The sequence below is a fragment of the Channa argus genome, unplaced genomic scaffold (genome assembly GCF_033026475.1).
Source record: "Channa argus isolate prfri unplaced genomic scaffold, Channa argus male v1.0 Contig038, whole genome shotgun sequence".
In the NCBI taxonomy this organism is placed as follows: Eukaryota; Metazoa; Chordata; class Actinopteri; order Anabantiformes; family Channidae; genus Channa; species Channa argus.
The window spans coordinates 360,394-382,000 of NW_027125257.1; the positions used below are offsets into that span (position 1 = coordinate 360,394).

At 47.6% G+C, this 21,607-nt stretch overlaps 20 non-coding genes across 20 annotated transcripts; 14 read left to right on the top strand and 6 right to left on the bottom strand.

Moving 5' to 3' along the window:
• The first annotated feature begins 1,121 nt into the window (after positions 1–1,121).
• Positions 1,122–1,193, top strand: trnae-uuc (transfer RNA glutamic acid (anticodon UUC)). Its single transcript has one exon. It is a non-coding gene; the product is annotated as a tRNA-Glu (tRNA).
• An 895-nt stretch (positions 1,194–2,088) lies between these two features.
• On the top strand, positions 2,089–2,160 carry trnae-uuc (transfer RNA glutamic acid (anticodon UUC)). Its single transcript has one exon. It is a non-coding gene; the product is annotated as a tRNA-Glu (tRNA).
• Positions 2,161–2,502: 342 nt separating this feature from the next.
• On the bottom strand, positions 2,503–2,575 carry trnag-ccc (transfer RNA glycine (anticodon CCC)). The gene has a single exon. It is a non-coding gene; the product is annotated as a tRNA-Gly (tRNA).
• A 1,121-nt stretch (positions 2,576–3,696) lies between these two features.
• On the top strand, positions 3,697–3,768 carry trnae-uuc (transfer RNA glutamic acid (anticodon UUC)). The gene has a single exon. It is a non-coding gene; the product is annotated as a tRNA-Glu (tRNA).
• A 342-nt stretch (positions 3,769–4,110) lies between these two features.
• trnag-ccc (transfer RNA glycine (anticodon CCC)) lies at positions 4,111–4,183 on the bottom strand. The gene has a single exon. It is a non-coding gene; the product is annotated as a tRNA-Gly (tRNA).
• Positions 4,184–5,304: 1,121 nt separating this feature from the next.
• trnae-uuc (transfer RNA glutamic acid (anticodon UUC)) lies at positions 5,305–5,376 on the top strand. The gene has a single exon. It is a non-coding gene; the product is annotated as a tRNA-Glu (tRNA).
• Positions 5,377–5,718: 342 nt separating this feature from the next.
• trnag-ccc (transfer RNA glycine (anticodon CCC)) lies at positions 5,719–5,791 on the bottom strand. The gene has a single exon. It is a non-coding gene; the product is annotated as a tRNA-Gly (tRNA).
• Positions 5,792–6,940: 1,149 nt separating this feature from the next.
• trnae-uuc (transfer RNA glutamic acid (anticodon UUC)) lies at positions 6,941–7,012 on the top strand. The gene has a single exon. It is a non-coding gene; the product is annotated as a tRNA-Glu (tRNA).
• Positions 7,013–8,576: 1,564 nt separating this feature from the next.
• Positions 8,577–8,648, top strand: trnae-uuc (transfer RNA glutamic acid (anticodon UUC)). Its single transcript has one exon. It is a non-coding gene; the product is annotated as a tRNA-Glu (tRNA).
• An 895-nt stretch (positions 8,649–9,543) lies between these two features.
• trnae-uuc (transfer RNA glutamic acid (anticodon UUC)) lies at positions 9,544–9,615 on the top strand. The gene has a single exon. It is a non-coding gene; the product is annotated as a tRNA-Glu (tRNA).
• Positions 9,616–9,957: 342 nt separating this feature from the next.
• Positions 9,958–10,030, bottom strand: trnag-ccc (transfer RNA glycine (anticodon CCC)). The gene has a single exon. It is a non-coding gene; the product is annotated as a tRNA-Gly (tRNA).
• Positions 10,031–11,151: 1,121 nt separating this feature from the next.
• On the top strand, positions 11,152–11,223 carry trnae-uuc (transfer RNA glutamic acid (anticodon UUC)). The gene has a single exon. It is a non-coding gene; the product is annotated as a tRNA-Glu (tRNA).
• A 342-nt stretch (positions 11,224–11,565) lies between these two features.
• trnag-ccc (transfer RNA glycine (anticodon CCC)) lies at positions 11,566–11,638 on the bottom strand. Its single transcript has one exon. It is a non-coding gene; the product is annotated as a tRNA-Gly (tRNA).
• A 1,150-nt stretch (positions 11,639–12,788) lies between these two features.
• trnae-uuc (transfer RNA glutamic acid (anticodon UUC)) lies at positions 12,789–12,860 on the top strand. The gene has a single exon. It is a non-coding gene; the product is annotated as a tRNA-Glu (tRNA).
• A 970-nt stretch (positions 12,861–13,830) lies between these two features.
• trnae-uuc (transfer RNA glutamic acid (anticodon UUC)) lies at positions 13,831–13,902 on the top strand. The gene has a single exon. It is a non-coding gene; the product is annotated as a tRNA-Glu (tRNA).
• A 1,564-nt stretch (positions 13,903–15,466) lies between these two features.
• trnae-uuc (transfer RNA glutamic acid (anticodon UUC)) lies at positions 15,467–15,538 on the top strand. Its single transcript has one exon. It is a non-coding gene; the product is annotated as a tRNA-Glu (tRNA).
• A 1,564-nt stretch (positions 15,539–17,102) lies between these two features.
• trnae-uuc (transfer RNA glutamic acid (anticodon UUC)) lies at positions 17,103–17,174 on the top strand. The gene has a single exon. It is a non-coding gene; the product is annotated as a tRNA-Glu (tRNA).
• Positions 17,175–18,069: 895 nt separating this feature from the next.
• trnae-uuc (transfer RNA glutamic acid (anticodon UUC)) lies at positions 18,070–18,141 on the top strand. Its single transcript has one exon. It is a non-coding gene; the product is annotated as a tRNA-Glu (tRNA).
• Positions 18,142–18,483: 342 nt separating this feature from the next.
• Positions 18,484–18,556, bottom strand: trnag-ccc (transfer RNA glycine (anticodon CCC)). The gene has a single exon. It is a non-coding gene; the product is annotated as a tRNA-Gly (tRNA).
• Positions 18,557–19,677: 1,121 nt separating this feature from the next.
• trnae-uuc (transfer RNA glutamic acid (anticodon UUC)) lies at positions 19,678–19,749 on the top strand. The gene has a single exon. It is a non-coding gene; the product is annotated as a tRNA-Glu (tRNA).
• The last annotated feature ends 1,858 nt before the right edge of the window (positions 19,750–21,607 follow it).

The window sequence follows — 21,607 nt, forward strand, 5'->3', positions numbered from 1 at the left end:
TTCCACGATGTGTACATGGGGGAAGGGAAAGCGTAGTTAGGGGAGGTCCAAGAGATCACCAAGGTTTATGGACTTTCAAGAAACATATTGGTAGTTTCAGCCTAGGTGGCTTAAATGAGAACTGTGTGCGTCTGGAAAGAACAAGGACTGAAGGACGTCACAGTATGAATGTGAAAAGCCAAATTTGAGCCACGGTATAAAAATAATATTCACTTTTGTGACCTCTTGTGTAACAGGCAATACCTTCCGGATCGTCTAGTGGCTAGGATTCGGCGCTCTCACACGCCGCGGCCCGGGTGTGGCGGCCCGGGTTTGGCGGCCCGGGTTTGACACCCCTCCTCAGGGAACTCTCTTCTCTTGCTGCCTTCTGCTAATGACGTCGCAGGAGGGTCATTTTAGATTGTGATGTTCACAAAAAAATCTCTTTGTTTTAAAGATCCGCCCTTCCTTTGCTCGCGCACCTGTTTAAGAACGATGTTCTCGTCAGGGAGAGTGGTGGAGAGCCTAAAATTCCCCATCAGCATAGACATGACATTTTTTACCATTGTTCTACGACTCCAGTGTGTAAAAGTTTTATTCACTTTTGGTGTGTTATGTTGAGTAGGTCTATTGACATGCGTTTCTGTGACTGGAGGGTTGTATTCTGCCAAACCGACGATGTCGGCCATTAGTTTATGCAAATTGAGTTATTGTCCAGGTAACTTACGATACGTAGTGTTAAACAAGAAAAGTACACAATCAGGAAACCGAGACGACGGCATCAACTTGTTCTTTGATTCGTTGAATATTCATGTGGATCTGCAAACCGACAGTGCTTTGATGTCAGCAGGATGGGACACGCTCCCGATCGACTCTCCTCCGGCTCTTGCTGAACACCATTCCGGCATATTTCCATAAGCTTCAGCTTTGCTTAAATTCTCCCTGTCCCGTCGTTGGAGTATTTTTGTCTCCGTCTCGTACGATGGGAGGTCATGAGCCACTAAGCTGAGTCTCCATGGACAGTGAGTGGCAGCTGTCTTTGGCCCAGGAATCTGTCTCTTTAAGGGTGATTTAGTTGTTTTAAGGGTAGTGTGATTTTTCCTTTTTCCAAGCTCTGGGACCCTGAACTGTTGACTCTCGACTCCCTGGTGGTCTAGTGGCTAGGACTCGGCGCTTTCACCGCCGTGGCCCGGGTTCGATTCCCGGTCAGGGAACTTGCTTTTGACGCTGCCTGAAACGGGTAAAGACCCAGGAACGCTTCTTTGCCTTTTTTCAAAGGATCACCTCCACAGCCAAATTCCCTGGTCCTATTTGTTTTTCTAAACACATATTGGTAGTTTCAGCCTAGGTGGCTTAAATGAGAACTGTGTGCGTCTCGAAAGAACAAGGACTGAAGGACGTCACAGTATGAATGTGAAAAGCCAAATTTGAGCCACGGTATAAAAATAATATTCACTTTTGTGACCTCTTGTGTAACAGGCAATACCTTCCGGATCGTCTAGTGGCTAGGATTCGGCGCTCTCACACGCCGCGGCCCGGGTTTGACACCCCTCCTTAGGGAACGCTCTTCTCTTGCTGCCTTCTGCTAATGACGTCGCAGGAGGGTCATTTTAGATTGTGATGTTCACAAAAAAATCTCTTTGTTTTAAAGATCCGCCCTTCCTTTGCTCGCGCACCTGTTTAAGAACGATGTTCTCGTCAGGGAGAGTGGTGGAGAGCCTAAAGTTCCCCATCAGCATAGACATGACATTTTTTACCATTGTTCTACGACTCCAGTGTGTGAAAGTTTTATTCACTTTTGGTGTGTTTGATGAGTAGGTCTATTGACCTGCGTTTCGACTCTCCTCCGGCTCTTGCTGAACACCATTCCGGCATATTTCCATAAGCTTCAGCTTTGCTTAAATTCTCCCTGTCCCGTCGTTGGAGTATTTTTGTCTCCGTCTCGCACGATGGGAGGTCATGAGCCATTAAGCTGAGTCTCCATGGACAGTGAGTGGCAGCTGTCTTTGGCCCAAGAATCTGTCTCTTTAAGGCTGATTTAGTTGTTTTAAGGGTAGTGTGATTTTTCCTTTTTCCAAGCTCTGGGACCCTGAACTGTTGACTCTCGACTCCCTGGTGGTCTAGTGGCTAGGATTCGGTGCTTTCACCGCCGCGGCCCGGGTTCGATTCCCGGTCAGGGAACTTGCTTTTGACGCTGCCTGAAACGGGTAAAGACCAAGGAACGCTTCTTTGCCTTTTTTCAAAGGATCACCTCCACAGCCAAATTCCATGGTCCTATTTGCGCACAGAACGTGGATCAACGCTCTCCTCAAATTAGAGTAACAGTCATTGTAGGCGAACACGTATTTTCTGTGGATTGGCAGCAAAAGGCAAGCATCCACATTCATTAGCAGTACTTTGGGAGAGAGCACCACACGTGCAGTTGCAGTTTCTGAGCCTTCGAGGCCACAGTGGTAGGTGTTATGGGAAGGAAAGCTACATTATCCCAAGTAATTCCTCATACCAGAAGGCCCACCCACGCAATGCATTGGCCGGGAATCGAACCCGGGTCAACTGCTTGGGAAGCAGCTATGCTCAACCACTATACCACCAACGCGCAGAGGGCACTCCTTGGTCTCAACATTTGCCACAATGTGTACATGGGGGAAGGGAAAGCGTAGTTAGGGGAGGTCCAAGAGATCACCAAGGTTTATGGACTTTCAAGAAACATATTGGTAGTTTCAGCCTAGGTGGCTTAAATGAGAACTGTGTGCGTCTGGAAAGAACAAGGACTGAAGGACGTCACAGTATGAATGTGAAAAGCCAAATTTGAGCCACGGTATAAAAATAATATTCACTTTTGTGACCTCTTGTGTAACAGGCAATACCTTCCAGATCGTCTAGTGGCTAGGATTTGGCGCTCTCACACGCCGCGGCCCGGGTTTGACACCCCTCCTCAGACAACGCTCTTCTCTTGCTGCCTTCTGCTAATGACGTCGCAGTAGGGTCATTTTAGATTGTGATGTTCACAAAAAAATCTCTTTGTTTTAAAGATCCGCCCTTCCTTTGCTCGCGCACCTGTTTAAGAACGATGTTCTCGTCAGGGAGAGTGGTGGAGAGCCTAAAGTTCCCCATCAGCATAGACATGACATTTTTTACCATTGTTCTACGACTCCAGTGTGTAAAAGTTTTATTCACTTTTGGTGTGTTATGTTGAGTAGGTCTATTGACATGTGTTTCTGTGACTGGAGGGTTGTATTCTGCCAAACCGACGATGTCGGCCATTAGTTTGTGCAAATTGAGTTATTGTCCAGGTAACTTACGATACGTAGTGTTAAACAAGAAAAGTACACAATCAGGAAACCGAGACGACGGCATCAACTTGTTCTTTGATTCGTTAAATATTCATGTGGATCTGAAAACCGACAGTGCTTTGATGTCAGCAGGATGGGACACGCTCCCGATCGACTCTCCTCCGGCTCTTGCTGAACACCATTCCGGCATATTTCCATAAGCTTCAGCTTTGCTTAAATTCTCCCTGTCCCGTCGTTGGAGTATTTTTGTCTCCGTCTCGCACGATGGGAGGTCATGAGCCATTAAGCTGAGTCTCCATGGACAGTGAGTGGCAGCTGTCTTTGGCCCAAGAATCTGTCTCTTTAAGGGTGATTTAGTTGTTTTAAGGGTAGTGTGATTTTTCCTTTTTCCAAGCTCTGGGACCCTGAACTGTTGACTCTCGACTCCCTGGTGGTCTAGTGGCTAGGATTCGGCGCTTTCACCGCCGCGGCCCGGGTTCGATTCCCGGTCAGGGAACTTGCTTTTGACGCTGCCTGAAACGGGTAAAGACCAAGGAACGCTTCTTTGCCTTTTTTCAAAGGATCACCTCCACAGCCAAATTCCATGGTCCTATTTGCGCACAGAACGTGGATCAATGCTCTCCTCAAATTAGAGTAACAGGCATTGTAGGCGAACCCATATTTTCTGTGGATTGGCAGCAAAAGGCAAGCAGCCACATTCATTAGCACTACTTTGGGAGAGAGCACCACACGTGCAGTTGCAGTTTCTGAGCCTTCGAGGCCACAGTGGTAGGTGTTATGGGAAGGAAAGCTACATTATCCCAAGTAATTCCTCATACCAGAAGGCCCACCCACGCAATGCATTGGCCGGGAATCGAACCCGGGTCAACTGCTTGGGAAGCAGCTATGCTCAACCACTATACCACCAACGCGCAGAGGGCACTCCTTGGTCTCAACATTTTCCACAATGTGTACATGGGGGAAGGGAAAGCGTAGTTAGGGGAGGTCCAAGAGATCACCAAGGTTTATGGACTTTCAAGAAACATATTGGTAGTTTCAGCCTAGGTGGCTTAAATGAGAACTGTGTGCGTCTGGAAAGAACAAGGACTGAAGGACGTCACAGTATGAATGTGAAAAGCCAAATTTGAGCCACGGTATAAAAATAATATTCACTTTTGTGACCTCTTGTGTAACAGGCAATACCTTCCAGATCGTCTAGTGGCTAGGATTTGGCGCTCTCACACGCCGCGGCCCGGGTTTGACACCCCTCCTCAGACAACGCTCTTCTCTTGCTGCCTTCTGCTAATGACGTCGCAGTAGGGTCATTTTAGATTGTGATGTTCACAAAAAAATCTCTTTGTTTTAAAGATCCGCCCTTCCTTTGCTCGCGCACCTGTTTAAGAACGATGTTCTCGTCAGGGAGAGTGGTGGAGAGCCTAAAGTTCCCCATCAGCATAGACATGACATTTTTTACCATTGTTCTACGACTCCAGTGTGTAAAAGTTTTATTCACTTTTGGTGTGTTATGTTGAGTAGGTCTATTGACATGTGTTTCTGTGACTGGAGGGTTGTATTCTGCCAAACCGACGATGTCGGCCATTAGTTTGTGCAAATTGAGTTATTGTCCAGGTAACTTACGATACGTAGTGTTAAACAAGAAAAGTACACAATCAGGAAACCGAGACGACGGCATCAACTTGTTCTTTGATTCGTTAAATATTCATGTGGATCTGAAAACCGACAGTGCTTTGATGTCAGCAGGATGGGACACGCTCCCGATCGACTCTCCTCCGGCTCTTGCTGAACACCATTCCGGCATATTTCCATAAGCTTCAGCTTTGCTTAAATTCTCCCTGTCCCGTCGTTGGAGTATTTTTGTCTCCGTCTCGCACGATGGGAGGTCATGAGCCATTAAGCTGAGTCTCCATGGACAGTGAGTGGCAGCTGTCTTTGGCCCAAGAATCTGTCTCTTTAAGGGTGATTTAGTTGTTTTAAGGGTAGTGTGATTTTTCCTTTTTCCAAGCTCTGGGACCCTGAACTGTTGACTCTCGACTCCCTGGTGGTCTAGTGGCTAGGATTCGGCGCTTTCACCGCCGCGGCCCGGGTTCGATTCCCGGTCAGGGAACTTGCTTTTGACGCTGCCTGAAACGGGTAAAGACCAAGGAACGCTTCTTTGCCTTTTTTCAAAGGATCACCTCCACAGCCAAATTCCATGGTCCTATTTGCGCACAGAACGTGGATCAATGCTCTCCTCAAATTAGAGTAACAGGCATTGTAGGCGAACCCATATTTTCTGTGGATTGGCAGCAAAAGGCAAGCAGCCACATTCATTAGCACTACTTTGGGAGAGAGCACCACACGTGCAGTTGCAGTTTCTGAGCCTTCGAGGCCACAGTGGTAGGTGTTATGGGAAGGAAAGCTACATTATCCCAAGTAATTCCTCATACCAGAAGGCCCACCCACGCAATGCATTGGCCGGGAATCGAACCCGGGTCAACTGCTTGGGAAGCAGCTATGCTCAACCACTATACCACCAACGCGCAGAGGGCACTCCTTGGTCTCAACATTTTCCACAATGTGTACATGGGGGAAGGGAAAGCGTAGTTAGGGGAGGTCCAAGAGATCACCAAGGTTTATGGACTTTCAAGAAACATATTGGTAGTTTCAGCCTAGGTGGCTTAAATGAGAACTGTGTGCGTCTGGAAAGAACAAGGACTGAAGGACGTCACAGTATGAATGTGAAAAGCCAAATTTGAGCCACGGTATAAAAATAATATTCACTTTTGTGACCTCTTGTGTAACAGGCAATACCTTCCGGATCGTCTAGTGGCTAGGATTCGGCGCTCTCACACGCCGCGGCCCGGGTGTGGCGGCCCGGGTTTGGCGGCCCGGGTTTGTAACCCCTCCTCAGGGAACTCTCTTCTCTTGCTGCCTTCTGCTAATGACGTCGCAGGAGGGTCATTTCAGATTGTGATGTTCACAAAAAAATCTCTTTGTTTTAAAGATCCGCCCTTCCTTTGCTCACGCACCTATTTAGGAACGATGTTCTCGTCAGGGAGAGTGGTGGAGAGCCTAAAGTTCCCCATCAGCATAGACATGACATTTTTTACCATTGTTCTACGACTCCAGTGTGTAAAAGTTTTATTCACTTTTGGTGTGTTATGTTGAGTAGGTCTATTGACATGTGTTTCTGTGACTGGAGGGTTGTATTCTGCCAAACCGACGATGTCGGCCATTAGTTTATGCAAATTGAGTTATTGTCCAGGTAACTTACGATACGTAGTGTTAAACAAGAAAAGTACACAATCAGGAAACCGAGACGACGGCATCAACTTGTTCTTTGATTCGTTGAATATTCATGTGGATCTGCAAACCGACAGTGCTTTGATGTCAGCAGGATGGGACACGCTCCCGATCGACTCTCCTCCGGCTCTTGCTGAACACCATTCCGGCATATTTCCATAAGCTTCAGCTTTGCTTAAATTCTCCCTGTCCCGTCGTTGGAGTATTTTTGTCTCCGTCTCGTACGATGGGAGGTCATGAGCCACTAAGCTGAGTCTCCATGGACAGTGAGTGGCAGCTGTCTTTGGCCCAGGAATCTGTCTCTTTAAGGGTGATTTAGTTGTTTTAAGGGTAGTGTGATTTTTCCTTTTTCCAAGCTCTGGGACCCCGAACTGTTGACTCTCGACTCCCTAGTGGTCTAGTGGCTAGGATTCGGCGCTTTCACCGCCGTGGCCCGGGTTCGATTCCCGGTCAGGGAACTTTCTTTTGACGCTGCCTGAAACGGGTAAAGACCCAGGAACGCTTCTTTGCCTTTCTTCAAAGGATCACCTCCACAGCCAAATTCCCTGGTCCTATTTGCGCACAGAACGTGGATCAACGCTCTCCTCAAATTAGAGTAACAGGCATTGTAGGCGAACCCGTATTTTCTGTGGATTGGCAGCAAAAGGCAAGCAGCCACATTCATTAGCACTACTTTGGGAGAGAGCACCACGCGTGCAGTTGCAGTTTCTGAGCCTTCGAGGCCACATTGGTAGGTGTTATGGGAAGGAAAGCTACATGATCCCAAGTAATTCCTCATACCAAAAGGCCCACCCACGCAATGCATTGGCCAGGAATCGAATCCGGGTCAACTGCTTGGGTAGCAGCTATGCTCAACCACTATACCACCAACGCGCAGAGGACACTCCTTGGTCTCAACATTTTCCACGATGTGTACATGGGGGAAGGGAAAGCGTAGTTAGGGGAGGTCCAAGAGATCACCAAGGTTTATGGACTTTCAAGAAACATATTGGTTGTTTCAGCCTAGGTGGCTTAAATGAGAACTGTGTGCGTCTGGAAAGAACAAGGACTGAAGGACGTCACAGTATGAATGTGAAAAGCCAAATTTGAGCCACGGTATAAAAATAATATTCACTTTTGTGACCTCTTGTGTAACAGGCAATACCTTCCGGATCGTCTAGTGGCTAGGATTCGGCGCTCTCACACGCCGCGGCCCGGGTGTGGCGGCCCGGGTTTGGCGGCCCGGGTTTGACACCCCTCCTCAGGGAACTCTCTTCTCTTGCTGCCTTCTGCTAATGACGTCGCAGGAGGGTCATTTTAGATTGTGATGTTCACAAAAAAATCTCTTTGTTTTAAAGATCCGCCCTTCCTTTGCTCGCGCACCTGTTTAAGAACGATGTTCTCGTCAGGGAGAGTGGTGGAGAGCCTAAAATTCCCCATCAGCATAGACATGACATTTTTTACCATTGTTCTACGACTCCAGTGTGTAAAAGTTTTATTCACTTTTGGTGTGTTATGTTGAGTAGGTCTATTGACATGCGTTTCTGTGACTGGAGGGTTGTATTCTGCCAAACCGACGATGTCGGCCATTAGTTTATGCAAATTGAGTTATTGTCCAGGTAACTTACGATACGTAGTGTTAAACAAGAAAAGTACACAATCAGGAAACCGAGACGACGGCATCAACTTGTTCTTTGATTCGTTGAATATTCATGTGGATCTGCAAACCGACAGTGCTTTGATGTCAGCAGGATGGGACACGCTCCCGATCGACTCTCCTCCGGCTCTTGCTGAACACCATTCCGGCATATTTCCATAAGCTTCAGCTTTGCTTAAATTCTCCCTGTCCCGTCGTTGGAGTATTTTTGTCTCCGTCTCGTACGATGGGAGGTCATGAGCCACTAAGCTGAGTCTCCATGGACAGTGAGTGGCAGCTGTCTTTGGCCCAGGAATCTGTCTCTTTAAGGGTGATTTAGTTGTTTTAAGGGTAGTGTGATTTTTCCTTTTTCCAAGCTCTGGGACCCTGAACTGTTGACTCTCGACTCCCTGGTGGTCTAGTGGCTAGGACTCGGCGCTTTCACCGCCGTGGCCCGGGTTCGATTCCCGGTCAGGGAACTTGCTTTTGACGCTGCCTGAAACGGGTAAAGACCCAGGAACGCTTCTTTGCCTTTTTTCAAAGGATCACCTCCACAGCCAAATTCCCTGGTCCTATTTGTTTTTCTAAACACATATTGGTAGTTTCAGCCTAGGTGGCTTAAATGAGAACTGTGTGCGTCTCGAAAGAACAAGGACTGAAGGACGTCACAGTATGAATGTGAAAAGCCAAATTTGAGCCACGGTATAAAAATAATATTCACTTTTGTGACCTCTTGTGTAACAGGCAATACCTTCCGGATCGTCTAGTGGCAAGGATTCGGCGCTCTCACACGCCGCGGCCCGGGTTTGACACCCCTCCTTAGGGAACGCTCTTCTCTTGCTGCCTTCTGCTAATGACGTCGCAGGAGGGTCATTTTAGATTGTGATGTTCACAAAAAAATCTCTTTGTTTTAAAGATCCGCCCTTCCTTTGCTCGCGCACCTGTTTAAGAACGATGTTCTCGTCAGGGAGAGTGGTGGAGAGCCTAAAGTTCCCCATCAGCATAGACATGACATTTTTTACCATTGTTCTACGACTCCAGTGTGTAAAAGTTTTATTCACTTTTGGTGTGTTTGATGAGTAGGTCTATTGACCTGCGTTTCGACTCTCCTCCGGCTCTTGCTGAACACCATTCCGGCATATTTCCATAAGCTTCAGCTTTGCTTAAATTCTCCCTGTCCCGTCGTTGGAGTATTTTTGTCTCCGTCTCGCACGATGGGAGGTCATGAGCCATTAAGCTGAGTCTCCATGGACAGTGAGTGGCAGCTGTCTTTGGCCCAGGAATCTGTCTCTTTAAGGGTGATTTAGTTGTTTTAAGGGTAGTGTGATTTTTCCTTTTTCCAAGCTCTGGGACCCTGAACTGTTGACTCTCGACTCCCTGGTGGTCTAGTGGCTAGGATTCGGCGCTTTCACCGCCGCGGCCCGGGTTCGATTCCCGGTCAGGGAACTTGCTTTTGACGCTGCCTGAAACGGGTAAAGACCAAGGAACGCTTCTTTGCCTTTTTTCAAAGGATCACCTCCACAGCCAAATTCCATGGTCCTATTTGCGCACAGAACGTGGATCAACGCTCTCCTCAAATTAGAGTAACAGTCATTGTAGGCGAACACGTATTTTCTGTGGATTGGCAGCAAAAGGCAAGCATCCACATTCATTAGCACTACTTTGGGAGAGAGCACCACACGTGCAGTTGCAGTTTCTGAGCCTTCGAGGCCACAGTGGTAGGTGTTATGGGAAGGAAAGCTACATTATCCCAAGTAATTCCTCATACCAGAAGGCCCACCCACGCAATGCATTGGCCGGGAATCGAACCCGGGTCAACTGCTTGGGAAGCAGCTATGCTCAACCACTATACCACCAACGCGCAGAGGGCACTCCTTGGTCTCAACATTTGCCACAATGTGTACATGGGGGAAGGGAAAGCGTAGTTAGGGGAGGTCCAAGAGATCACCAAGGTTTATGGACTTTCAAGAAACATATTGGTAGTTTCAGCCTAGGTGGCTTAAATGAGAACTGTGTGCGTCTGGAAAGAACAAGGACTGAAGGACGTCACAGTATGAATGTGAAAAGCCAAATTTGAGCCACGGTATAAAAATAATATTCACTTTTGTGACCTCTTGTGTAACAGGCAATACCTTCCAGATCGTCTAGTGGCTAGGATTTGGCGCTCTCACACGCCGCGGCCCGGGTTTGACACCCCTCCTCAGACAACGCTCTTCTCTTGCTGCCTTCTGCTAATGACGTCGCAGTAGGGTCATTTTAGATTGTGATGTTCACAAAAAAATCTCTTTGTTTTAAAGATCCGCCCTTCCTTTGCTCGCGCACCTGTTTAAGAACGATGTTCTCGTCAGGGAGAGTGGTGGAGAGCCTAAAGTTCCCCATCAGCATAGACATGACATTTTTTACCATTGTTCTACGACTCCAGTGTGTAAAAGTTTTATTCACTTTTGGTGTGTTATGTTGAGTAGGTCTATTGACATGTGTTTCTGTGACTGGAGGGTTGTATTCTGCCAAACCGACGATGTCGGCCATTAGTTTGTGCAAATTGAGTTATTGTCCAGGTAACTTACGATACGTAGTGTTAAACAAGAAAAGTACACAATCAGGAAACCGAGACGACGGCATCAACTTGTTCTTTGATTCGTTAAATATTCATGTGGATCTGAAAACCGACAGTGCTTTGATGTCAGCAGGATGGGACACGCTCCCGATCGACTCTCCTCCGGCTCTTGCTGAACACCATTCCGGCATATTTCCATAAGCTTCAGCTTTGCTTAAATTCTCCCTGTCCCGTCGTTGGAGTATTTTTGTCTCCGTCTCGCACGATGGGAGGTCATGAGCCATTAAGCTGAGTCTCCATGGACAGTGAGTGGCAGCTGTCTTTGGCCCAAGAATCTGTCTCTTTAAGGGTGATTTAGTTGTTTTAAGGGTAGTGTGATTTTTCCTTTTTCCAAGCTCTGGGACCCTGAACTGTTGACTCTCGACTCCCTGGTGGTCTAGTGGCTAGGATTCGGCGCTTTCACCGCCGCGGCCCGGGTTCGATTCCCGGTCAGGGAACTTGCTTTTGACGCTGCCTGAAACGGGTAAAGACCAAGGAACGCTTCTTTGCCTTTTTTCAAAGGATCACCTCCACAGCCAAATTCCATGGTCCTATTTGCGCACAGAACGTGGATCAATGCTCTCCTCAAATTAGAGTAACAGGCATTGTAGGCGAACCCATATTTTCTGTGGATTGGCAGCAAAAGGCAAGCAGCCACATTCATTAGCACTACTTTGGGAGAGAGCACCACACGTGCAGTTGCAGTTTCTGAGCCTTCGAGGCCACAGTGGTAGGTGTTATGGGAAGGAAAGCTACATTATCCCAAGTAATTCCTCATACCAGAAGGCCCACCCACGCAATGCATTGGCCGGGAATCGAACCCGGGTCAACTGCTTGGGAAGCAGCTATGCTCAACCACTATACCACCAACGCGCAGAGGGCACTCCTTGGTCTCAACATTTTCCACAATGTGTACATGGGGGAAGGGAAAGCGTAGTTAGGGGAGGTCCAAGAGATCACCAAGGTTTATGGACTTTCAAGAAACATATTGGTAGTTTCAGCCTAGGTGGCTTAAATGAGAACTGTGTGCGTCTGGAAAGAACAAGGACTGAAGGACGTCACAGTATGAATGTGAAAAGCCAAATTTGAGCCACGGTATAAAAATAATATTCACTTTTGTGACCTCTTGTGTAACAGGCAATACCTTCCGGATCGTCTAGTGGCTAGGATTCGGCGCTCTCACACGCCGCGGCCCGGGTGTGGCGGCCCGGGTTTGGCGGCCCGGGTTTGACACCCCTTTTCAGACAACTCTCTTCTCTTGCTGCCTTCTGCTAATGACGTCGCAGGAGGGTCATTTTAGATTGTGATGTTCACGAAAAAATCTCTTTGTTTTAAAGATCCGCCCTTCCTTTGCTCGCGCACCTGTTTAAAAACGATGTTCTCGTCAGGGAGAGTCGTGGAGAGCCTAAAGTTCCCCATCAGCATAGACATGACATTTTTTACCATTGTTCTACGACTCCAGTGTGTAAAAGTTTTATTCACTTTTGGTGTGTTATGTTGAATAGGTCTATTGACATGCGTTTCTGTGACTGGAGGGTTGTATTCTGCCAAACCGACGATGTCGGCCATTAGTTTATGCAAATTGAGTTATTGTCCAGGTAAGTTACGATACGTAGTGTTAAACAAGAAAAGTACACAATCAGGAAACCGAGACGACGGCATCAACTTGTTCTTTGATTCGTTAAATATTCATGTGGATCTGCAAACCGACAGTGCTTTGATGTCAGCAGGATGGGACACGCTCCCGATCGACTCTCCTCCGGCTCTTGCTGAACACCATTCCGGCATATTTCCATAAGCTTCAGCTTTGCTTAAATTCTCCCTGTCCCGTCGTTGGAGTATTTTTGTCTCCGTCTCGCACGATGGGAGGTCATGAGCCACTAAACTGAGTCTCCATGGACAGTGAGTGGCTGCTGTCTTTGGCCCAGGAATCTGTCTCTTTAAGGGTGATTTAGTTGTTTTAAGGGTAGTGTGATTTTTTCCTTTTTCCAAGCTCTGGGACCCTGAACTGTTGACTCTCGACTCCCTGGTGGTCTAGTGGCTAGGATTTGGCGCTTTCACCGCCGCGGTCCGGGTTCGATTCCCGGTCAGGGAACTTGCTTTTGACGCTGCCTGAAACGGGTAAAGACCAAGGAACGCTTCTTTGCCTTTTTTCAAAGGATCACCTCCACAACCAAATTCCCTGGTCCTATTTGTCTGGATCCGGATCGTCTAGTGGCTAAGATCCGGCGCTCTCACACGCTGCGGCCCGGGTTTGGCGGCCCGGGTTTGACACCCCTCCTCAGGGAACGCTCTTCTCTTGCTGCCTTTTGCTAATGACGTCGCAGGAGGGTCATTTTAGATTGTGATGTTCACAAAAAAATCTCTTTGTTTTAAAGATCCGCCCTTCCTTTGCTCGCGCACCTGTTTAAGAACAATGTTCTCGTCAGGGAGAGTCGTGGAGAGCCTAAAGTTCCCCATCAGCATAGACATGACATTTTTTACCATTGTTCTACGACTCCAGTGTGTAAAAGTTGTATTCACTTTTGGTGTGTTATGTTGAGTAGGTCTATTGACATGCGTTTCTGTGACTGGAGGGTCGTATATTCTGCTAAACCGACGATGTCGGCCATTAGTTTATGCAAATTGAGTTATTGTCCAGGTAACTTACGATACGTAGTGTTAAACAAGAAAAGTACACAATCAGGAAACCGAGACGACGGCATCAACTTGTTCTTTGATTCGTTAAATATTCATGTGGATCTGCAAACCGACAGTGCTTTGATGTCAGCAGGATTGGACACGCTCCCGATCGACTCTCCTCCGGCTCTTGCTGAACACCATTCCGGCATATTTCCATAAGCTTCAGCTTTGCTTAAATTCTCCCTGTCCCGTCGTTGGAGTATTTTTGTCTCCGTCTCGTACGATGGGAGGTCATGAGCCACTAAGCTGAGTCTCCATGGACAGTGAGTGGCAGCTGTCTTTGGCCCAGGAATCTGTCTCTTTAAGGGTGATTTAGTTGTTTTAAGGGTAGTGTGATTTTTCCTTTTTCCAAGCTCTGGGACCCCGAACTGTTGACTCTCGACTCCCTAGTGGTCTAGTGGCAAGGATTCGGCGCTTTCACCGCCGTGGCCCGGGTTCGATTCCCGGTCAGGGAACTTTCTTTTGACGCTGCCTGAAACGGGTAAAGACCCAGGAACGCTTCTTTGCCTTTCTTCAAAGGATCACCTCCACAGCCAAATTCCCTGGTCCTATTTGCGCACAGAACGTGGATCAACGCTCTCCTCAAATTAGAGTAACAGGCATTGTAGGCGAACCCGTATTTTCTGTGGATTGGAAGCAAAAGGCAAGCAGCCACATTCATTAGCACTACTTTGGGAGAGAGCACCACGCGTGCAGTTGCAGTTTCTGAGCCTTCGAGGCCACATTGGTAGGTGTTATGGGAAGGAAAGCTACATGATCCCAAGTAATTCCTCATACCAAAAGGCCCACCCACGCAATGCATTGGCCAGGAATCGAATCCGGGTCAACTGCTTGGGAAGCAGCTATGCTCAACCACTATACCACCAACGCGCAGAGGACACTCCTTGGTCTCAACATTTTCCACGATGTGTACATGGGGGAAGGGAAAGCGTAGTTAGGGGAGGTCCAAGAGATCACCAAGGTTTATGGACTTTCAAGAAACATATTGGTAGTTTCAGCCTAGGTGGCTTAAATGAGAACTGTGTGCGTCTGGAAAGAACAAGGACTGAAGGACGTCACAGTATGAATGTGAAAAGCCAAATTTGAGCCACGGTATAAAAATAATATTCACTTTTGTGACCTCTTGTGTAACAGGCAATATTTTCCGGATCGTCTAGTGGCTAGGATTCGGCGCTCTCACACGCCGCGGCCCGGGTGTGGCGGCCCGGGTTTGGCGGCCCGGGTTTGTAACCCCTCCTCAGGGAACTCTCTTCTCTTGCTGCCTTCTGCTAATGACGTCGCAGGAGGGTCATTTTAGATTGTGATGTTCACAAAAAAATCTCTTTGTTTTAAAGATCCGCCCTTCCTTTGCTCGCGCACCTGTTTAAGAACGATGTTCTCGTCAGGGAGAGTGGTGGAGAGCCTAAAATTCCCCATCAGCATAGACATGACATTTTTTACCATTGTTCTACGACTCCAGTGTGTAAAAGTTTTATTCACTTTTGGTGTGTTATGTTGAGTAGGTCTATTGACATGCGTTTCTGTGACTGGAGGGTTGTATTCTGCCAAACCGACGATGTCGGCCATTAGTTTATGCAAATTGAGTTATTGTCCAGGTAACTTACGATACGTAGTGTTAAACAAGAAAAGTACACAATCAGGAAACCGAGACGACGGCATCAACTTGTTCTTTGATTCGTTGAATATTCATGTGGATCTGCAAACCGATAGTGCTTTGATGTCAGCAGGATGGGACACGCTCCCGATCGACTCTCCTCCGGCTCTTGCTGAACACCATTCCGGCATATTTCCATAAGCTTCAGCTTTGCTTAAATTCTCCCTGTCCCGTCGTTGGAGTATTTTTGTCTCCGTCTCGTACGATGGGAGGTCATGAGCCACTAAGCTGAGTCTCCATGGACAGTGAGTGGCAGCTGTCTTTGGCCCAGGAATCTGTCTCTTTAAGGGTGATTTAGTTGTTTTAAGGGTAGTGTGATTTTTCCTTTTTCCAAGCTCTGGGACCCCGAACTGTTGACTCTCGACTCCCTAGTGGTCTAGTGGCTAGGATTCGGCGCTTTCACCGCCGTGGCCCGGGTTCGATTCCCGGTCAGGGAACTTTCTTTTGACGCTGCCTGAAACGGGTAAAGACCCAGGAACGCTTCTTTGCCTTTCTTCAAAGGATCACCTCCACAGCCAAATTCCCTGGTCCTATTTGCGCACAGAACGTGGATCAACGCTCTCCTCAAATTAGAGTAACAGGCATTGTAGGCGAACCCGTATTTTCTGTGGATTGGCAGCAAAAGGCAAGCAGCCACATTCATTAGCACTACTTTGGGAGAGAGCACCACGCGTGCAGTTGCAGTTTCTGAGCCTTCGAGGCCACATTGGTAGGTGTTATGGGAAGGAAAGCTACATGATCCCAAGTAATTCCTCATACCAAAAGGCCCACCCACGCAATGCATTGGCCAGGAATCGAATCCGGGTCAACTGCTTGGGAAGCAGCTATGCTCAACCACTATACCACCAACGCGCAGAGGACACTCCTTGGTCTCAACATTTTCCACGATGTGTACATGGGGGAAGGGAAAGCGTAGTTAGGGGAGGTCCAAGAGATCACCAAGGTTTATGGACTTTCAAGAAACATATTGGTAGTTTCAGCCTAGGTGGCTTAAATGAGAACTGTGTGCGTCTGGAAAGAACAAGGACTGAAGGACGTCACAGTATGAATGTGAAAAGCCAAATTTGAGCCACGGTATAAAAATAATATTCACTTTTGTGACCTCTTGTGTAACAGGCAATACCTTCCGGATCGTCTAGTGGCTAGGATTCGGCGCTCTCACACGCCGCGGCCCGGGTGTGGCGGCCCGGGTTTGGCGGCCCGGGTTTGACACCCCTCCTCAGGGAACTCTCTTCTCTTGCTGCCTTCTGCTAATGACGTCGCAGGAGGGTCATTTTAGATTGTGATGTTCACAAAAAAATCTCTTTGTTTTAAAGATCCGCCCTTCCTTTGCTCGCGCACCTGTTTAAGAACGATGTTCTCGTCAGGGAGAGTGGTGGAGAGCCTAAAATTCCCCATCAGCATAGACATGACATTTTTTACCATTGTTCTACGACTCCAGTGTGTAAAAGTTTTATTCACTTTTGGTGTGTTATGTTGAGTAGGTCTATTGACATGCGTTTCTGTGACTGGAGGGTTGTATTCTGCCAAACCGACGATGTCGGCCATTAGTTTATGCAAATTGAGTTATTGTCCAGGTAACTTACGATACGTAGTGTTAAACAAGAAAAGTACACAATCAGGAAACCGAGACGACGGCATCAACTTGTTCTTTGATTCGTTGAATATTCATGTGGATCTGCAAACCGACAGTGCTTTGATGTCAGCAGGATGGGACACGCTCCCGATCGACTCTCCTCCGGCTCTTGCTGAACACCATTCCGGCATATTTCCATAAGCTTCAGCTTTGCTTAAATTCTCCCTGTCCCGTCGTTGGAGTATTTTTGTCTCCGTCTCGTACGATGGGAGGTCATGAGCCACTAAGCTGAGTCTCCATGGACAGTGAGTGGCAGCTGTCTTTGGCCCAGGAATCTGTCTCTTTAAGGGTGATTTAGTTGTTTTAAGGGTAGTGTGATTTTTCCTTTTTCCAAGCTCTGGGACCCTGAACTGTTGACTCTCGACTCCCTGGTGGTCTAGTGGCTAGGACTCGGCGCTTTCACCACCGTGGCCCGGGTTCGATTCCCGGTCAGGGAACTTGCTTTTGACGCTGCCTGAAACGGGTAAAGACCCAGGAACGCTTCTTTGCCTTTTTTCAAAGGATCACCTCCACAGCCAAATTCCCTGGTCCTATTTGTTTTTCTAAACACATATTGGTAGTTTCAGCCTAGGTGGCTTAAATGAGAACTGTGTGCGTCTCGAAAGAACAAGGACTGAAGGACGTCACAGTATGAATGTGAAAAGCCAAATTTGAGCCACGGTATAAAAATAATATTCACTTTTGTGAACTCTTGTGTAACAGGCAATACCTTCCGGATCGTCTAGTGGCTAGGATTCGGCGCTCTCACACGCCGCGGCCCGGGTTTGACACCCCTCCTTAGGGAACGCTCTTCTCTTGCTGCCTTCTGCTAATGACGTCGCAGGAGGGTCATTTTAGATTGTGATGTTCACAAAAAAATCTCTTTGTTTTAAAGATCCGCCCTTCCTTTGCTCGCGCACCTGTTTAAGAACGATGTTCTCGTCAGGGAGAGTGGTGGAGAGCCTAAAGTTCCCCATCAGCATAGACATGACATTTTTTACCATTGTTCTACGACTCCAGTGTGTAAAAGTTTTATTCACTTTTGGTGTGTTTGATGAGTAGGTCTATTGACCTGCGTTTCGACTCTCCTCCGGCTCTTGCTGAACACCATTCCGGCATATTTCCATAAGCTTCAGCTTTGCTTAAATTCTCCCTGTCCCGTCGTTGGAGTATTTTTGTCTCCGTCTCGCACGATGGGAGGTCATGAGCCATTAAGCTGAGTCTCCATGGACAGTGAGTGGCAGCTGTCTTTGGCCCAAGAATCTGTCTCTTTAAGGGTGATTTAGTTGTTTTAAGGGTAGTGTGATTTTTCCTTTTTCCAAGCTCTGGGACCCTGAACTGTTGACTCTCGACTCCCTGGTGGTCTAGTGGCTAGGATTCGGCGCTTTCACCGCCGCGGCCCGGGTTAGATTCCCGGTCAGGGAACTTGCTTTTGACGCTGCCTGAAACGGGTAAAGACCAAGGAACGCTTCTTTGCCTTTTTTCAAAGGATCACCTCCACAGCCAAATTCCATGGTCCTATTTGCGCACAGAACGTGGATCAACGCTCTCCTCAAATTAGAGTAACAGTCATTGTAGGCGAACACGTATTTTCTGTGGATTGGCAGCAAAAGGCAAGCAGCCACATTCATTAGCACTACTTTGGGAGAGAGCACCACACGTGCAGTTGCAGTTTCTGAGCCTTCGAGGACACAGTGGTAGGTGTTATGGGAAGGAAAGCTACATTATCCCAAGTAATTCCTCATACCAGAAGGCCCACCCACGCAATGCATTGGCCGGGAATCGAACCCGGGTCAACTGCTTGGGAAGCAGCTATGCTCAACCACTATACCACCAACGCGCAGAGGGCACTCCTTGGTCTCAACATTTTCCACAATGTGTACATGGGGGAAGGGAAAGCGTAGTTAGGGGAGGTCCAAGAGATCACCAAGGTTTATGGACTTTCAAGAAACATATTGGTAGTTTCAGCCTAGGTGGCTTAAATGAGAACTGTGTGCGTCTGGAAAGAACAAGGACTGAAGGACGTCACAGTATGAATGTGAAAAGCCAAATTTGAGCCACGGTATAAAAATAATATTCACTTTTGTGACCTCTTGTGTAACAGGCAATACCTTCCAGATCGTCTAGTGGCTAGGATTCGGCGCTCTCACACGCCGCGGCCCGGGTTTGACACCCCTCCTCAGACAACGCTCTTCTCTTGCTGCCTTCTGCTAATGACGTCGCAGTAGGGTCATTTTAGATTGTGATGTTCACAAAAAAATCTCTTTGTTTTAAAGATCCGCCCTTCCTTTGCTCGCGCACCTGTTTAAGAACGATGTTCTCGTCAGGGAGAGTGGTGGAGAGCCTAAAGTTCCCCATCAGCATAGACATGACATTTTTTACCATTGTTCTACGACTCCAGTGTGTAAAAGTTTTATTCACTTTTGGTGTGTTATGTTGAGTAGGTCTATTGACATGTGTTTCTGTGACTGGAGGGTTGTATTCTGCCAAACCGACGATGTCGGCCATTAGTTTGTGCAAATTGAGTTATTGTCCAGGTAACTTACGATACGTAGTGTTAAACAAGAAAAGTACACAATCAGGAAACCGAGACGACGGCATCAACTTGTTCTTTGATTCGTTAAATATTCATGTGGATCTGAAAACCGACAGTGCTTTGATGTCAGCAGGATGGGACACGCTCCCGATCGACTCTCCTCCGGCTCTTGCTGAACACCATTCCGGCATATTTCCATAAGCTTCAGCTTTGCTTAAATTCTCCCTGTCCCGTCGTTGGAGTATTTTTGTCTCCGTCTCGCACGATGGGAGGTCATGAGCCATTAAGCTGAGTCTCCATGGACAGTGAGTGGCAGCTGTCTTTGGCCCAAGAATCTGTCTCTTTAAGGGTGATTTAGTTGTTTTAAGGGTAGTGTGATTTTTCCTTTTTCCAAGCTCTGGGACCCTGAACTGTTGACTCTTGACTCCCTGGTGGTCTAGTGGCTAGGATTCGGCGCTTTCACCGCCGCGGCCCAGGTTCGATTCCCGGTCAGGGAACTTGCTCTTGACGCTGCCTGAAATGGGTAAAGACCAAGGAACGCTTCTTTGCCTTTTTTCAAAGGATCACCTCCACAGCCAAATTCCATGGTCCTATTTGCGCACAGAACGTGGATCAACGCTCTCCTCAAATTAGAGTAACAGGCATTGTAGGCGAACCCGTATTTTCTGTGGATTGGCAGCAAAAGGCAAGCAGCCACATTCTTTAGCACTACTTTGGGAGAGAGCACCACGCGTGCAGTTGCAGTTTATGAGCCTTCGAGGCCACAGTGGTAGGTGTTATGGGAAGGAAAGCTACATTATCCCAAGTAATTCCTCATACCAAAAGGTCCGCCACGCAATGCATTGGCCTAGAATCGAACCCGGGTCAACTGCTTGGGAAGCAGCTATGCTCAACCACTATACCACCAACGCGCAGAGGACACTCCTTGGTCTCAACATTTTCCACGATGTGTACATGGGGGAAGGGAAAGCGTAGTTAGGGGAGGTCCAAGAGATCACCAAGGTTTATGGACTTTCAAGAAACATATTGGTAGTTTCAGCCTAGATAGCTTAAATGAGAACTGTGTGCGTCTGGAAAGAACAAGGACTGAAGGACGTCACAGTATGAATGTGAAAAGCCAAATTTGAGCCACGGTATAAAAATAATATTCACTTTTGTGACCTCTTGTGTAACAGGCAATACCTTCCCGATCGTCGAGTGGCTAGGATCCGGCGCTCTCAGACGCCGCGGCCCGGGTTTGACACCCCCCCTCAGGGAACACTCTTCTCTTGCTGCCTTCGGCTAATGACGTCGCAGGAGGGTCATTTTAGATTGTGATGTTCACAAAAAAATCTCTTTGTTTTAAAGATCCGCCCTTCCTTTGCTCGCGCACCTGTTTAAAAACGATGTTCTCGTCAGGGAGAGTCGTGGAGAGCCTAAAGTTCCCCATCAGCATAGACATGACATTTTTTACCATTGTTCTACGACTCCAGCGTGTAAAAGTTTTATTCACTTTTGGTGTGTTATGTTGAGTAGGTCTATTGACATGCGTTTCTGTGACTGGAGGGTTGTATTCTGCCAAACCGACGATGTCGGCCATTAGTTTATGCAAATTGAGTTATTGTCCAGGTAACTTACGATACGTAGTGTTAAACAAGAAAAGTACACAATCAGGAAACCGAGACGACGGCATCAACTTGTTCTTTGATTCGTTAAATATTCATGTGGATCTGCAAACCGACAGTGCTTTGATGTCAGCAGGATGGGACACGCTCCCGATCGACTCTCCTCCGGCTCTTGCTGAACACCATTCCGGCATATTTCCATAAGCTTCAGCTTTGTTTAAATTCTCCCTGTCCCGTCGTTGGAGTATTTTTGTCTCCGTCTCGCACGATGGGAGGTCATGAGCCATTAAGCTGAGTCTCCATGGACAGTGAGTGGCAGCTGTCTTTGGCCCAAGAATCAGTCTCTTTAAGGGTGATTTAGTTGTTTTAAGGGTAGTGTGATTTTTCCTTTTTCCAAGCTCTGGGACCCTGAACTGTTGACTCTCGACTCCCTGGTGGTGTAGTGGCTAGGATTCGGCGCTTTCACCGCCGCGGCCCGGGTTTGATTCCCGGTCAGGGAACTTGCTTTTGACGCTGCCTGAAACGGGTAAAGACCAAGGAACGCTTCTTTGCCTTTTTTCAAAGGATCACCTCCACAGCCAAATTCCATGGTCCTATTTGCGCACAGAACGTGGATCAACGCTCTCCTCAAATTAGAGTAACAGTCATTGTAGGCGAACCCGTATTTTCTGTGGATTGGCATCAAAAGACAAGCAGCCACAAATGCGAAAAGGTGTTTACAATTGTTTTTCAATTTAGAAGGCGCATTCCC